The sequence below is a fragment of the Drosophila subpulchrella genome, chromosome 2L (genome assembly GCF_014743375.2).
Source record: "Drosophila subpulchrella strain 33 F10 #4 breed RU33 chromosome 2L, RU_Dsub_v1.1 Primary Assembly, whole genome shotgun sequence".
In the NCBI taxonomy this organism is placed as follows: Eukaryota; Metazoa; Arthropoda; class Insecta; order Diptera; family Drosophilidae; genus Drosophila; species Drosophila subpulchrella.
Genome location: NC_050610.1, coordinates 7463989 through 7482330, shown reverse-complemented (window position 1 = coordinate 7482330; position 18342 = coordinate 7463989). Strand labels below are relative to the sequence as shown.

The 18342-nt window shown below is 35.9% G+C and overlaps 1 protein-coding gene across 3 annotated transcripts in view; it reads left to right on the top strand.

Annotated features, from left to right (window-relative positions):
* LOC119548440 (homeotic protein female sterile) overlaps positions 1-18342 on the top strand; it is a 95261-nt gene that overhangs the window by 35553 nt on the left and 41366 nt on the right. The gene's annotated exons all lie outside the window — the stretch shown is intronic.

Here is an 18342-nt window from a genome sequence, read left to right as displayed (position 1 = left end):
TCTTTGAGTGCAGTAAAAGCTATTTTCTTATATTTGTTGAATCTGACGTTGGGTTGGTTCATATGAAAATACTTACAATGAATCCATAACTTTAGATTTGTAGAATTGAAATCTTTGTAAGGGTAGTTTAGGTTTAAAAATACTACCTTTTAAAGAATTAAAGATGAATGACTTCCGAACTGCAACTGGTATTCAATGAACTTTCATCAGACCCATCATTCATGTTGTCAAGCATATGGGATCCAGTTGATTGAGAGGTAACATCAGAAATAGAACAAGGAAGAACGCTATAGTCGAGTACCTCGACTATCAGATACCCGTTACTCAGCTAAAGGGACCAAAGGAAAATGGAGATATGCAAGCAGCAAATGCGCCACCTACCGGCGGTAGACAGATTTAAGCGTTGTGGGCGTTAGAGTGGGCGTGGCAAAGTTTTTTTTTAAATCAATCGATACGTATTGACGAGACCAATACATTTCAGTTTAAATTTTTTATCTACCATGAAAATTGTGGGCGCCACAGACTTGGGCGGTTTGTGGGCGTTGGAGTGGGCGTGGCATATTCGCGTAATAAACTTGCGCTGCGCTCAAGCCTACGGAATCTAAATCTGAAATCTCGTTTCTCTATCTTTGATATTTTCCGAGATATCCGCGTTCATATTTACGATTTTTTGAAGTTTGTGGGCGGTTTGTGGGCGTTAAAGTGGGCGTGGCAAACTTTTTTTAGGTCAGTCGGTAGGTATTGATGAGAACAATACATTTCAGTTAAAATTTTTGTTCTAGCATCAAAACTGTAGGAGCCACAGTTTTGGGCGGTTTGTGGGCGTTAGAGTGGGCGTGGCACTCTTTTGAAACAAACTTGCGCTGCGCAGGAATCTCAGGAATCTGCATGCCTAATCCCAGTATTGTAGCTCTTATAGTTTCCGAGATCTCAGCGTTCATACGGACAGACGGACAGACGGACAGACGGACAGACGGACAGACGGACAGACGGACAGACGGACAGACGGACATGGCTAGATCGACTCGGCTAGTGATCCTGATCAAGAATATATATACTTTATGGGGTCGGAAACGCTTCCTTCTGCCTGTTACATACTTTCCGACGAATCTAGTATACCCTTTTACTCTACGAGTAACGGGTATAAAAAGCTATCCTAGCAAACAAATAACCGGAGGCTGTTTATTACAAACAATATTTGATATACAATCCGTCTATGTCATTAGCTTATTATTATTTTCGGGTTTGTTGGCCAGTGAAAACCTATACAACCACTTCTAATGAAATCGAATCTAACATTGCCTCCCACTTGAGAGGTGGTGAACTGCCTTGGGATTCACGTCAAAATATTAATTACATGCTGCTAGAAATTTCTTGCTACTGACAAGCAGAAAAATTGTAATGCGAGATTATTTGTTTGCAGACAGTCGGTAGACAACCCAGAATCCTTCAGGTGGGCCGAGCTAATTACCCAAGCTAAAGGAGTTCAATATATTCATCCTGGTACCTTATGAATTGTATTGCCAATAGCCATTTGTCTAAGCTCACACATTTATTAAGCCTAATCCAAAGCGCAAAAAGTATTAAATATTAGTCAGTGGCCCAATTTGGATCCTCAACACCTTACACTTTGGCTGTTCGCTTATGAATTATTAAATATTTTCACTTGAGTTACTGCATTTTCGTGTTGTTTTCATCGATTGCTTACTTTGCCAATTCAACGAATAAAATATTTATTCAGGTTTGAATAGTTAAGCGGGTAAATATAGCTGTTTAGGGCAAAGTTTTCAGTTAAACGGATCAGAAATGTGCCGCAGAGCATCATGAATATTTAAATTAACTGCCATGTCACAGCTATTTGCTATGAAGACACTTAAAGTTGGTGTTCTTACTCATAGCCATAAACCTTAAATGGAACGAAAGAGGCCGTAATCTTGGTCTTAATGACCTGCTTAAGTTAAAGCCTAAGTTCCCATTGGGTCTCGAAATGATCTTATCCCCGCGATAAATGTATTTTCTGGTAGTTTGCATAGTGTATGGAAATATTTACCTTTCCTTTGGCAACCTAGAAGGCTCGGCTCAAACTCAAGCCCAAGGTTGTGCGACTCAAGAGCCTGGTTAATTAACCATCGAAGCCGTCAGATTTACTTCTCTTCGTACTCGTACCTCAATCAAGACACTTCACCTTCAAAGCTAAAGAGTTTGCTTATATGTCTCTTTTTTTTCTGCAAATCAAGTTTAAGCCCAAAACTGAAAAATCTGTTTTTTGCTTGGATTTTTCGCTGTCGTTTCTTTGGGCCGCAAAAGTTTTGATGTCTATAAATGTTGGTTAAGGTTGGTTTAACTTTGAAATCAAGTTTAGACAAACACAGCGAGCGACCGTTGCTGTAGTAGCTGCTATTAAATTATGGTTTCGGTTGGGGTTTTTGTGTTTTTTTCCTTATTTTTGGTGGGGTGGCAGGTAGCAAAACATTAGCTACACTTCTGTGCTGCCTCGTTTGCCAGTTGTAATTTAATGCCTTTGTCTTTATGGGCTGGCTTTCGTATCCGTGAGTGCGATCTTGCTGCCATGTTGGCTTTTGATATGGATGTGCTCTTGCTCTATAGCGACTTTGGTGTAGATATACCGAGATACACAGATGGTTCGTTTTCGGTATCATTGCCGGCATTAGACACGGTCTGATTACTTGATAAATTCATAGATATGTAAGCGATGGCTTTAAAATAATGGCAAATTATGTTTAAACTGTCATGCAGTGCACTACTGCGTTTACAAGGGGAAAATAACAATGGGTGACAGTCGATTATTGATGGAATTCTGGCTAAATCTGTACGCGGAAGAGCCCTTAAATCCAAAACATATATATAAAATTATAGAAACAATGAAATATCATTATCATATCATTAAGTCAGCTTTAAGTGCATCATATGTTTTGCTATCATCATTTATGTCGTTTCTTAAAATACAATAAAATTTATAATACATTTAAAAATGTTGCTTAAAATTTTAAATTCCTCTTACTGAACTATGTAAAATATTTAGCCGTGAGGGGTCCCTTAACCATTTTTCACTTGTTACTCACCCTATCTCATTATGGTTCACAGGATGTGTTATGACCAGGCGATATTATCTTAGGAACTAACCAAGATAAACACATTACATGGCCAGCACACTCTGGGGCAATTCATTTCGAGGGACAAAAGTTGCTCCTCAGTCGTGTGCTGTGCAAAGTTTGTTTTTATTACCGTATTACTCATTTATTGCTCACTGCAGTTTGAAACAATGAAGTCGGGGAGTCGGAGAATTCGGGGAATATTGGGGAGCAGGACTGATATTGGGGAACGGAATGCCTTGGCATGCGTACATATACAATTTTACGGCTTCATTTCGGGAAACCCAGCCAGAGAAACCAACCCAGAAAAGTCCGGAGAAGCCCAGAGCTCGGGCAATAATAAAGAAAATCATATAAATGAAAACGAGGGAATGGACGAACAAAAAAATAATATATGGAAACGAAGAAGAAGAAAATAATAATAATTTTTGCCTTGGGGTAGGTCATGTCTCGGTCTCGTCTCGGTCCCCATCTGCCCCATCATCATCTCCATCGCCGCCTGCTGCATCCACACTACCAACCATATGCAATAAAAGCTAAAAGGCATCTCTGAATCTCCTCTCCACACAGACACACTGCATTCTGGGCATCTGAGTGTCTGTATCCGAATCTGTATCTGTATCCAAATCTGCGAATGTATCTGGGTCTGTCTGTTTGTCTGTCGCTTCGTTTCATGTCTCATCAACGCTCTGAAGACTTTTCGGTATGCATCAGCATCTTGGGGCCATTGAAAGCCCCAAGTCCCTTGGCCCTCGTATCCCTCGTATCCCCCGAAAAACCCCAAATACCCTTCTTCCATTGCTGCACATTTCGTTTTCGTTTATAATAAAAATCCATTCCATTCGGTTCCTTTTAACCCCCCATCCATAAACCGACAAAAACTTTTACGACAATGATCCCCAGGCATTTACTTTTTATTGTGATATGAACTTTCGAACGTTTACATATTTCAATTCAATATTCGATGTTGGACAATTAGCCATTTCTTTGCCACGTTAGACTTTAATCTCTATTAAAATGTTTGCCTTAATTATGCAAATGGTTTTCCTCGGCCTCTCGGCAATCAATTAATTTAATGGCAATAACAATGAGTTTTTACTGCTGCATAAAGTATTATTAAATAAGTGTTTGACATCGTTACAAAAGATATAAGTAAATATTGGAGAGTATATGTAAATTCGCAATTCAGCAAAGAAAAACTAATCACAGAAATATTTCAATTAAAATGATCAACTGTTAATTGAAAAACTTTCGATGATTCAACAATTATTATTTTTATTTCGGGAGCATAATTCATTGGCCTTTCCCATTGTAATTTTAAGTTGGTGTGCAAAAACTAAAACAAATTGAAATAATTGCTAATCAAAAAGTTAATGATTTAGCTATTAATTGTGCGAATAATTATGCCTGGTAATCTATAGACTTTTGTTAGGGCTAAAACCATAACAAATAAACCATTTATCTAGGTTCAAATTGAAGGCTGGAACAAACCAGTCGGTGTTCTCAATATTAGCTGTATTAATTAGTGTTTTTTTAGAACCGAAGCATTGACTAAGAATAATTACTATTGCCAATTATGAGTGTTTTATGGTAAATTTTTTTTATTTCATAGTTATAGTTTCTTGGTTATTTTTTGCCACATTTATTTGAACATTCATGTTAATTGCTGCAATTTCCGTTTCACAGAACTTTCAAGTTCGGCTCATTGGCATTGTTGTTGGCCTTTGTTCAAAGTTTTCCTTGTTTAATTTCAATGGGAAAAAGAAACCAAAGAAAAACTTTAATGAAAATGGCATATAAAGCGCATTAAATTATTAATTGGATTTTAGCATGTGAGGATATAAGGATACTTTTGTCTTTTGTGGCTTTTGAAAGGAGTTTTCAGTCTTACTCAGAGCATTTTTGGGCGCGGTTTCTTTCATTCCCTCTGATTAAACAGCAGGAGGTGCATTTTCTTTTTGTTTTTCACCCTCCCCATTCGGCTGTGCATTGAAATTTTCCCCATTTTCCATTTCCCTGCTGCACTTCGCTGCAGCTGTTTTGTGTCTTTCAGCTGTGCGCGAAATTTCATGAAAATTGCTTCTGTATTTTCTCTCCACCATGGCATTGTTTGTTTTGCTCTTTTTTTGTTATTTTTTGGTATGTGCGGGCGTTGTTTCTTTATTGCAATTAAACATGCAATTTGGGGCCAGACCATAAAACATACATAGGTGCAGTCTGCCCATTGTGATGCACATGTATCTGAATCCACATGAATGCGTGGAATTTATTTCGAGTGAGTCAGAGTTTTTACTTTCATTGTGCGGTGAAATGAGCTGATAAACTAACTCTTCGGCTAATGAATGAATGCACTTCAATGGAAAGTATGCAAAATGTAATTACTCATTACAATGTTCTTGTATAGAATGAACATAGACTACTCACAACATTGCAACATTTTTGATTACTATATGTAATGCAATGACACAAGTAGAACATATATATTAAATTCATAAAAACATTACTGGGATCAAACCATTTTTAAGCTAATTCGCTGACAAGTATGGTAGACTAGAAAATATTTTAGCCGTTACTTAGATGTAGACAATTAAAATAACCATGGAAAATAAAATATCTTTCGCTTTGTCTTTAAGCCATGTAGGTGTTTGTTAACTTTAATTGAAAATATTAAAATATTATAATAAAATATTTTTAAATATGACAAAGTATTTAAAGAAAATATGAATTACAACATATCCTATATTTTCTACCTTGATTCAAGTGTTTAATTTAATTTAATGTAATTTGCAACTTTGAATCCTATGAACATACAGATATTTATTTTCATGTTTCACAGTTTTTTCAGTGTTTTATTTTGAAATATATATTATTAATATTAATGGCACTGGATTAATTCCATTGACAATTTTATTATGAGGAGTAAATGGCGTTCTGCAAATTCCTTTACTGGTAGTTCAATGTCTTCGAATGCAGGGATTGCCTGACAGCTCCTTCGATCGTCTGGGTCTGGGACACCACGCTTCATTTCCCCACCGCACACGCGGCGTATACGCAACGCGCCGAGTGGCAAGTGGAAAGAGAACTCCATGCGGATTTTGATGAAATGTCTGCGTGGTTCGGCTGGCTTGATTTATGACGATGCTATTGGCAAGATTATGGACACACAGAGCTCGCATGACAAATGTTCGGCAGAGCGACGACAGCTGCAATTTAGAAATTAAATTTGCCATGCAACATTAAAAGAACTTCTCAACTTCCAGGGGAGGGGGTATGAGAAGACTGTGATTCCGAGTTACTAAGAACTCGCAACGCCTTCGCCTTCTGTTGCACGTTGCATGTTGTTGCTGAAAAGGGGCGACACATGTTGTCGCTTTGTTGGCAGCGCTCTAATATCCGGCAGATAATACAGATACAGCCCGCGATTCGGGATAGAGATACTCTGGCTTTTGCCTGGCTGCCTTTCGCTAATAATTCATTATCGCTGGCGCTCTTTTTTTTGTATCTATATATGAATGTATCTGCAGCTGGTAGGTGTTGCCATCCAGAAGGTTGCCCCCCTCTCACCACACCTTTTTTGTTGTTGTTAATTAAGTGCAATAAACTGTGAGGCTAAGACAATGAACTTTTTCGTCAGGGGTTGATGCGTTTTTTTTTCGTATGTCATATATTTTTTGTATTCCCGAGATGACGTCATGGGCGCCACATTCATTTGCTGAGTTTTTGTTTCACCAAAAAGGTTGAAATTACGTTATTGAAGATGCAAGTTTAAGTTAATTTTATTAAAAATATTGTATCATCATATTTAAATCCTTTTTATAAGAAATGTTCTAAATATTTCTTAAATATCTCAAAAGTGTTGAGTCAAAGCTTAAAGTATTTCCATCAAGTTTTAGCTACAGCTGTTATTCAGTTTTGCGATTTAAGAAAAAATAGATACAACAACGGGTCAAAGGAAAATTTGTACGGCATGGCAACTGTTCAATCATGGAAAATTGAATTGCGAAATTCAGTGTAAATCTTTTGAATTAGCCAAACATCATGTTCCACTCAAAACGGCACGAACTGCAAAATATTCTAAGCATATTTGAAGCGGAGAAAGCGGGAGTGTGGGGAAAATAGGGACCGAGTGTCGGGGAAAATCGGGGCTTAGCAAGGACACCATCGAATTGACACAGCCTCGGAGCTTTTCTCCATTGCCAATATTGTCAACACTTGTGGAGCCGAAGCCTTGTTGTTGCCCCCGAACATGTTGGGCCTTAATTTATGCCATTGACAGTTGTGTTGGCCTGGCCATCGTGCCCTTGTCTGTGTGTGCCAAAGGATTTTTGAGGGCTCACCTTCGACCCAATAACAATGGCCCACCCACACCCATCCACCATTTATGCCAGTCTCATTGTCAACTTTATTTTTCATTTGGCCGCATTGGTGTACCGTCTTGTTTATGATAATTTTTTATGGCTTATTGTATTTGATTACACGTGCAGGTGCGAACAACAATAATAAAATCAGCCAGTGACGACAACGCAAGAGACGGTCTTTTGGTCTATTGCTACTTGTGGGTTTCCCATTGTTCGGGGTCTATGCGGGGATTCCATTTCTCTGGAATTTCTTTTACCCAACGCTTTGCTAATTTTATTTTCTTTTCTTCTCATTTCAGGTATGTACCAAATGGAACTATAAAATAACAAGTTCACTAGCGTAAGTTGGATTGAATTTAAAGAAAAAGTTGAACCATTTATTATATCTCCCAAAAAAGATCTATCTATGTATATGGAAAATTTAATTCCTTGACATATATATATTTAAAAAAAAAACAAAAACGTACTCATAACGTTTAAAAAAAAATAAATAAAACAGAAAACTTGAGCTTTTAATATTTATATTATTATATTTTAGAATATTTTTTGATAGTTCTCAAAATGGCTATAGATTTCCCGATATTCATCTACCATTGGTTTTGAAAAACCACTTGTTTCCTAAGCTACAGAAAGGAAACCTTAAATCTTATTTCCAAGTTTGTGCAACATTTCTTTGGATAACTTTTCGGCCGCTGGCGAAGAACAAGTTCCGCCAACATCTGTTGGCAAAGCCGGCCAAAAGTTGTTACCAACTTTCAACTGGCCAATTGCTCTTTGCCGGTTAGCCGTTTGCTGTTTATCACAACTATAAATCTAAAATGGCATTTCCGTTTTTCATTAAGTATTGGCTACAAGAACTCATTTATTCGATTCGCCCCCGTTCTTGGCGCTTATTAAAAAAGTTGCTCCAACCAATGCAATTTGAGAGGACCGAACCACAAAGATGGATTGGAAGGGACTCGGACAAATGACGTTGTTTGTATTTCCTTTGGATTTATGACGCTCGCGAAACTCTGCAAGAAACTTTACAGAAAATAATGTAGCGGGAATAATAAGATACTTTATGTATAGCGGAAACCACTTATACTTATATGGGTATTTAAAATAAATTATACTATTTACAAAAAAATTAGAGTAAAGACAATATTATGATATTTTATGTATAGTGGACACCACCTATGCTTATATGGGTATTTAAAATATATGATATATTTAGAGGCTTAAAATAAAATATTTTTGTTAAGTAAAAGTTTTTGAATTCCATTGAATTCAATTTTAATGAAAGATTTAAATTCAATTTTTAAAACTTAAACCTTGTGTTACATATTTTTTTATGTAAATGGTGTTAAGTGTTTTCCAATTTCGATTTTGGGATCCCAAATATCATTAACAATAAGATACATTTACATTTAAAAAATATATTTTTAAAGTTTCCGTTTTTAAAACTATCTGATTTTAGTTCAAATGGGATTATGTTTCACTGACATGGAAATAAGGTTTATTATTGGATATTGACGTGTGATGATGATATACCCCTTGGAAAAGAGAAGCCCCAGAGAGTAATACGCACACATGCGAGTCCCTCGTAATCCCCACTTCCCCACTACTTCATTCCACACTCACACACACACAGTAGCTCCATTCCAGAAGTCCACGCTACGCTTACGTTCTTCTTTTTTTTCCGTTCTGTTGGCTTGCATCGTGTTCCATTCCGGCGTTCCGCTGGCCGCGAGAACATTTCTGCGTTCTGCTGTGGGCAAAACACAAAAACTGCGACGCAATTCTGACGCTGAACTGTACAGTGAGGACATTGACATTTTGCATTTTCGTTTCGTTAGCGCTTTTCGTTCGTTTCTTGGCGAGAGAGAAAGAAAGAGAGAGAGCGAACCGAACAGAACCGGTGGGAGAGGGGAACAGTTGAGATTGGCCAGAACACGTTGCACTCTGCCAGTTTTTATTTTCTTTATTTCCCATATATTTCTCCTTTTCTGCCATAGAACAACTCATTAAAGTTGTGATAATGCGCGGGTTTCATGTTCTCACTTTTGAGAAATCTCTACGGTTTTATGGAGCATTTTGTGGTCGGCGAGTTTGGGTGGGGAAGCTGTTAAAACTAATCCGCGGTTATTAAATGCTCACTCCCCCGATCTTTAGTGCGAATTTAAAGGTATTCGGGAATTCCTGTGCAGATCCCAAGATTTGTGGGAATTCCAGATGGTTTTCAGCAGCAAAACAAATTGGAATCCAAAATTGGCTTTATACGATTTAGCTGCTCTCAAATTATTAATAGTATTTCAATTTTATTAAATATATCATTGAAATTGACATTACTTGAAATAGTTTTTTGGGAACAATAACAGAATTTTTAACTTTTCTTGAAGTTACTTAAACAGGAAATTATAAAACATTTATAAAGATATTTCAATACTAAAATTTTATATTATCGTTAGTTTTTTTTATTTATTTCTTAATTTACCATTAAAAGTAAATAATTTTATGGTATGTTTTTTGCCTCTTTACTATTCTTTTTTATGTATGTATGTACAATGTATGTATATTATGTATGTATATTATACATATTACTTTACAAGGAAAGTATACAAAATTTCTTAAACCATAATATTTTATAAGAAATTTTCTATGATCTTCAGTTGACTTGTTATTTAACTTAACGTCTAATTTATATTTATATTAATTTATGTACATATGTACATATTACTTTATCAGGAAAGTATAAAAATTTTCTTAAATCGTGATATTTCAATAACAAATTTTCTATGATCTTCAGTTTACTTTTTAGTTCTTGGCTTATCGTCAAAAATATGAAATATTGCAGTTTGTTTTTTATCAGGTGTTATACAACATTTCTAAATCCTTGATATTTCAATAACACATTTCATATGATCTTCAAAATTTGTATAATTTTTAACTTATATGAAACGGTATAGTATGTTTTACCTCTACCACACACATCTGTGTCATATTTATTTTTCTTCGCCCACAACAAATTCATTTTAATTGATTGGCTTTCGTGTTTCGTCTTTATGGCAAACCAAATAAACAACAATTCCCTAATGTAGATGTGTGAATAAATAATACCCATCCCTCCCGATTTTCGCATCCCAAAAAAATTCAGCAAACTATTTTTGCTCAATTGCTGAAAGCTCTCATTCCGTTCTACACTCGGCACTTTTGTGTGTTAATTAAAAATGGGATCTCGGCTGTTCATAAATTTGGGGCCTTTCATTAAAAAGTCTTTTACTTGATTTGATTGGCCCATTGAGAGATTTATGAATGGGTACGAAATTGTGTTTGTACAACATTTAATTAGTTCCCAGCTCGATTCAGTTCATAATGATGCGGTAACCTTATTTTGAGTGTACTTAAATTCCCATGGTGGGCAATGATTACGATTTTTTTTTTAAGTCTCTATTGATAAGCGCATCAAGGGGAGGCCACAAATACAGCTGATAGGGATGTGGTTACAAGTATCCGTATTGCAACAGTGATCGCAAAAGTTTTTCGTTAAGGAAACTAATTCGGTGGTTCCTTGAATAAAGCCTGAATTTCATATTCCCAGACCTCCCAAAAGAACTTCACCTGGTAATTAAAAGTCATTTCCCCAATTTCCTTATAAGCATAGTAAAAACGCCTATAATTTGTACTATCCCAATCCTTTTTTCCTCTTTAGAATTCCATTTAAGACTTTCCTATAGTGGGTAATTTAGCGTGTGGTATTATTTCCACTTCCTGTTAAAATATTTACTAGGTCGTTTCCCGCTTCCTTGAAATCGTAACTCTTAAGTCAAAGTTTTCCTAACCATAGTTAACCAATAATTAAGTTATTAGAACATGGAAATATTTTGACAGAAGTGTTATGTTGGAAAAAGAAAGTAATAACATTAAAAGAGTAATGATATGATAGGATAGAAAGAAGTAAACAGGTCATTCCAATTGGGACATAGAACCATTATGGGTTGGTATAGTAAGATAGTGGTGAAAAAATCAGAGCTAATTAAAAGGAATTAAGAGGGCGATGGAGATAAAAAAAAAGGGAGGGAGAGATAGGGCATCCCACATGGAATTGAACCCTATCCCAACCGGCGTTTTTTTTTTCCTTTTCTGTTTTTTCTGCTTTTGCCCATTGTTTTTGTTGCTGCTTTCTTTTGGCGTCATCATGAATGAGGCGAGATGACAATGAAACACACTGTGAAAGCTGCATGGCGACAGGGCGACAAAGACGCAGCAGCTGTTTGGATTCCCAAAGAAAAGCTTTCACCGTGCAAAGAAAATGCTGTCTTTGCAAAGACAAAATGACGCAAGCGACAAAGCCACAAGAGCGAAAGAGAGGGGGTGAGAGAGAGAGAGAGAGCAAGCGGGCGAGTTGCTAATTGGAGCAAAACAAACACAAACAAAATGGCAATGGGAATGTTCCAATGTTCCGCTTCCATTCCGTTCCCACTTTGTTGACGTAGTTTCTGTGTGGAGCTTCTCTTCATTTTTTTTCCCCCCATTCTTGTTGTTGTTAGGTAGGTCGTTGCTGGGGCATTGTGAAGGTGCGAGGGAGAGGGAGGCGGATTGGAGGTTGTCTCCACTGTTTTCTTTTATGTTTCTTGTTTTTAATGTTGGTCCTTACACAACTGTAACTGTAATGCGCCAGGATTTTGTGCTACTCTTTCGTCCCTTACATGACCCCTCTCTTTTTGCTTTCTTTTCGCATAGTTTGGCCGCCAGCTGCACTCTCTTTCGCCACCGCTCTCTTTGCGTTCTTATCACTGCATCGATCTCGCCTACAATTTGAAAATAATTTGTTTGTCTGCGATTTTAGCCGCTCTCACTCTCTCTTTTCTTTCTTTTTTTTGCCGTCTTGTTTTGATGCCTATTACGTCACGTGGGTGTTGCTTCTGTGTGTGTGTGTGAGTACTGGGCATTGATGTGATTGTTTGCTTCGAATCTTAGAGATGCATTTTCTCGAGTGTAGTTTTTTCGTATTTCTCAGAACCTTGTAGAGTTTTAGTTTAAACAGTTAAACAGTTAAAGGTGTTTAAAGATATATGTATCAAACATTTACAAGATAATCCAAACATTGCTGATTGTTTGTTTCGAATTTTAAAGATGCATTTTCTCGAGAATGATCTATATTTGGATTAGCTTTTAATATATTTTTTAACACCTTTAACTGACTGTATAAATTTAAATCTGCAAGAAAAAACAGATTTAAATTTAAACAGTCAGTTAAAGGTGTTAAAAAATATATTAAAAGCTAATCCAAATATAGATAATTTTTAGAAATTAATTTTATAAAATGATTATGTTTTTAATGAGAAATATCTGTGAGACTTAAAAAAAATTGAATAAATGAAAATACATAGTTAAGAATCTAGAAATAATTTATAATAATTCCACACTTTCTGAAAATTGGAGGATCTCTAAAACTTTTTTTTGACTATTTCATTTCCTTAAAATTCTCAAAATTTTGGTGTGTGGTTAGGAACTAAAAAAACAATCAAAATGATATACATACAAATGAAACATTTTTTGTGGTTTGTCGTCACATGCCCATTATTTAAGTATGAATTTTTAAATCCATTTTTTATAAAATTAAAAGCCCACTGATGCATGAAATACATTATAGCAAACAATTATCAAACTCATAATTTAATACATTACTTTCAATAATTGATTCAGGCGCTTTAAACAGCACTTTAATTACCATCAAATGGTATAAAACGCATTAGAGTCACCTTCAGCTTTTTCACATGCAACCCAAAAAGTAAAAATCAACAAAAGGGGCGGAAGAAGAAGAAGCAGTGCTGCGGGGCCCCCAAACTTGGCCAAAGCTTTGAAGTTTAACTTTATCGACAGGAAACTTCATTATAAACGACATTGGCAAACACACACACACACTCACACAAAAGCACGACTAACGGCAATTGCAGTGGGACAAGGCGGCAACAACAATGGCTAAAAAGCGATAGCAGCAACAACAACAACATGGCCAACTTCAACTTGACTTGGGGCTGGTTTGTGTGGTAATAGGCCGTCTGCATTGTTGCCAGGGGCAGGTCGGCACCTTCCTAAAAAACAGGCACAGAAAGAGATGGACAGCGAGGGAGAGAGGGAAACAGAAATAGCTACACTTCGCATAAATTGGTACCTACTTTGAGGAACCTTAAAATTCCTATTACAATAAATAAAATCCTATTATACAAATTAATTCAGGAATATTGTTAGGGAGGAAGATAAATACAAAACGAAAACATTTTTACAGCTTCTCAATGCATTTTAAAAATATTTCAAACCTTCAAGATTTTTATTTTATATAAAACTTAAAACAAGTTTTAAATCAAATGTAGAATTTCTTAATTTCACTAGTTTACAGCCAAAACGCTCCCCTGCAATTGTTGGCAAATTCAGTTAGTGTTAGATCCCTTGATAACGAAAATTCCCCTACTATTTTTTTGGATTACGCAGTTTTTTTTTAACGTTTTTCAAAATATAAAATGTTAAATATCTTTTTTTTTTTAATTTTTTCTTATATCTCGTCACGTACCCATTGAATTAAACCAGTTTTTTGTTTTATTTTAAGGTAACTATGTATATAAAAAATTATAATTTATATAATATATTATATAATATAATAATACATAATATTCTTTTACGGCTTAAGGTCTCACTAACGAAGATCTTCCATTATTATAATGCAAAAAAGTCACACAATTTTTTTTTAACTTGCTGCAATTAAATGCATTAAAAAACCCCTCATATTGTCTTCCTTAAGGTTCTTTAGTAAACTATGTATATTATAACTTTATTTGATCCTTATAAATACAATTCCTTCAGTAATGTCGTTAGAAAAATTGGAAATAAATAATTTTTGTTTACTGTGTAGCTTAGAGAAAATAACTGTGTGAAGCAAATTATGGTCTATGGGCGTGAAGTTGCTTGGCTGCTGCTAGTTGGCCAAAAGCGGGTGGCGAGAGGGGGTGGTGGATGTCTAACATTGCAACGTGACCATCGCGCATTGCCTTTGCACTTGTAACATGTTGTTGGAGTCTCGTTTTTTCGTTAGCCCGGCCTTTTTTGTTTCTGTGTTGTTGTCTTTGTTGTAGCTGTAAACTTGTTCGCGTTGCATGCCAATGAGGCGCATTCAGCTCTGGTGGGCAGGCGAATTTGGTAACACAGAAACTGGATTAGAGGCCTGCCTCGCTCGACAACAGCCCCGAAACCAATCATCCAAAATAGAAGAATAAAAAAGATATAAAAAAAATATCAAAACTTTGCAATCAAACTAGACACAAAGCCATGAAATAAATATAGAGAATCAACAATCAATTTTAATCAATAACTATAGTTTGTAGGTAAACAACTATGTAGTTACTTCTAAACTATAATTACATAGGCAATATATAGGTAATAACTAGTAAATGCTAAAAATAATAATAGCATTAATAAAATAATATATATTTTTAATATATATCCAAAATGCAAGCATCATTTTTTTTTAATATTATTTTCAGAAAATAAAAAAGTATGGCCACAAAAAAAATCGGATTTCAAGGTTAATTTATTATAAACTAAAACTTATAATAGTTTTGGAACTATAGCCTTTAACATTAAAAATGATGATTTTTTTTTAAGCCTTTGAGATTACATTTTCTTCCTGTAAATAAATACTATGGAAAAAATAAATGTTTATAAAATTTAAAGGATATATGGATTTTAAAGCATTATCTACATATTTCTTAAATTGCTTTAAAATTTAAAAACTACTTATTAAAAATATAAAAAAATTTTAAATCGTTGTAAACTAAACGCCTAGATCGATAGTAAACTAATAATTTGTTTATATATTTTTATTTCCCATATTCCCTTCTGAAAAATTTTTATTATTATATTTTTTATTAAAAATCATTATATACATTTATCAGATTGGTTATGTAATTTAACATGCATCTAACCACTGTGCACGACGTCATCGGCTTGCAATGCCTCGTTGTTGTTGCAATTGGCATTCAGCGGTTCGGGTGTTTTTTGGTGTTGTTGCAGTTGCATGCCTGGTGGCATCGTCTACATCACTCCATCGCGATTTAGGCCTTGTTGTTGCCGTTGTAAAATAGGCAAAAGTAGTGAAAACTCGTTTTATACACAGCTTTTTTAAGTTTTATTTTTCCAGCGCTTTTTGACTGCTTTTGCGTCTTCTTCTTGAACGACGGCTTTTGAAGTTTAACTGCTTTTGGAAGGCAAGCGAAAAAAGCCAGAAAAAAAGCAAAAACTTTTTATGGCCATCCCGGTTGTTGTTGTTGCCCAAGTTGTTGTTAAAGTTGTTGCCTGTTTCGCATCCTTTCAGCCAATGACGCACCCGCTTTTCCTTTGTATTTCCCGCCTATTTTCTATGCGGCAAGCGAGTGTCTGGCTCTCAGGTGGGCGGCAGGTGGAAAAGGGGGCGGGTTTTGGCCGTTTGAAGTCAATGTAAAGTTGCAGAGTAGGTCAGGAATGCAAACGGTTGTTGTCGCTGTTGTTGTTGTTGCTGTTGTCCGTGTTGCCAGTTGGTTGTAACTGGTTGTTGTTGCTGCCTTGTTGAACAAGGCTAAAAACAACGCGACGCGCCTACTTTGCGACTGCACTTGCCTCTAAACAAAAAAAAAATCAGCCTGTGTGTATGTATGATGGTGTTTTTTATTCGTTTGTATTTCTGTTTGTTGTTAGGTATTCATTTTCCGCCTCTTTCTCACTCTTCTCATATTTATATTTACCGTTAGAAGCCGCTAAAGTTTCTCGTTTGACTTTGCAAAGATGGCTCTTTAGTTGCTGTTGTTGTTGTTAGGGCCGCCTTATCGACCAGGTTTTCTTGCATTTGACAGACTGCATATACATACATAGTTTTAGTTTCAGTTGCTGTTGCTGTCATGTCATAAAATTAAATTAACAACATGGCTTTTTGTTATTTTTAGACATATGTTTTTTATCGCTGTTGGATATTTGCATGGTTTGGCTGGAAAGGTTTGTTGTTGCCACTTTTCGCCGATGAATGGCAGTGACAGTTTGACATTTTCCCGAAATGGTGGAAAATTTCTTCTTGCCAGTCATTTTTAGAAGCCAAAAGTGTTACATGGGGCTAGCTTGTTGTACAATGAACGGATACATTATCTAATAGTCAATGTTATTTTAGGGAATTATTAAATATTTATGAGAAGTTAGCATTGAAAAACTCAATAAACAGCCCCAAGTAATAATAATTAACTACAATAAATGATTTTTATTTGAGCTAAAGTCTTCTATTAATTGCTTCCCAACTCTTCGACTAATTGTATCTTAATTAATTAGTAAATATTTTAATTGCAACGCTTTAAAGACCAGAACAGTTTTTCAATAAATTAACCTGAATCAAACTGCCATTAAGCCTTAAAAATCCAACTTAATCCAACTCATTTAGATTTTTGCAACTTGATTGGGGATTGTCTCCCAAGGCGCATAGAACCGAGCTGTGACAACTCTTCCACACGGCCTGGCAGGCCATTAGCGAACGAGTTTTTGCGCCCAGATACATTTGTATATCCACACATCTATCTATCCAGCAGATACACATGTGCATAGATTTGTAACAGTAATCCGCCGCAACATCCCATGTCATTCCATCGAAGTCATTAACTTGTTCTTTGGCGACAAAATAGCATAAAACATAACTGGGAAGCTTATAGGCCAATGTATCTTTGTATCTGTTGGTTTCTAGCTGTATCTTCGGTTGGCTGTAATTAGACAAAACTAATTAATGTTGTACGGAATGTGTGCCATGTTCACGGTGCACGACCAAATTATTAACATCCTCTGAGATTTGCGGGGGGCGAGGAACTCACTTCACTTTCCCCCTTTCTCCCTAATTTACCTAATTTGCACCCCGAAGATTAACCCAAAAGTTATTAATTTTGCAAGAAACTTTGGGGAATGGGGGTAATCGACTTTTTAAGAATACTTGAGAAAAAAGCATGTTGGTAATTTAAGAGAATATTAAAATTGAGTTACTTAAAGTATATTTTCGATACAGTAAAGTATTCCTTACCTTAAAAAACCTTTATTTAAATATTAAAGTTTAAGGACCAGACATAGTAAAATGTTATTTACATTTATTTCTTATGTGAATTTTGCAATCTTATTAAAATTTTCTAATACAGAGCCTCAAAATGCTAGACTCATATCCATTTGATGAATAAATCATTAGAAAAGTCTCAAGTACAGTTGTGCTTTGACTACTCAATTTTCTGCTCAGCTGTTGCTTTTTGCTTTTCCTTTTCCCTACACACTGATTAATCCTAAATATTCCATTATCAAATAAACTAAACGATTCAAGTACGTGTGTTATTTTTTAAAAAATAGATTACCTTTGAACCTTCCTAGTTGCCAGACGTGGACAAGAAAAAAATTAGCATAAAAAGGATACAAAAATGGGGTATGTTGGTGGGCGAAGGAAAATCACTTTGTTGCGACGAGCACTGTGTAAATTTTCTTTTCTGCACCATTTTCTCTTGACGTTTTCCTCTTGTTGTGCTTTTCGGCAGACTTTTGCAACGCGTCTCAAGTTCAAGGTTATTCGAGGCCGCTCTCATTTGGCCATTTTCTCTCGCACGTTCGTTTTGCTTTCCTCGAGTTTTTGGGCGTGAATTTTTGCTGCGAGGATGTCATGTGCTTTTTGGGCCAGGCTTTTTAGTTTCTCGGCTGCTGCGCTGTTTTGCTTTTGCTTTGCTTTTTGGGCGACAACACCCCGAAAAAGCAGAGCAAAAGCAACAACATTCAGCGACAACTCAACGCGCCCGATTCGAGGTTATTTACCCAAAACGTAGGATTCGTTGAACTTGAATTTTTACTGCTCGCAA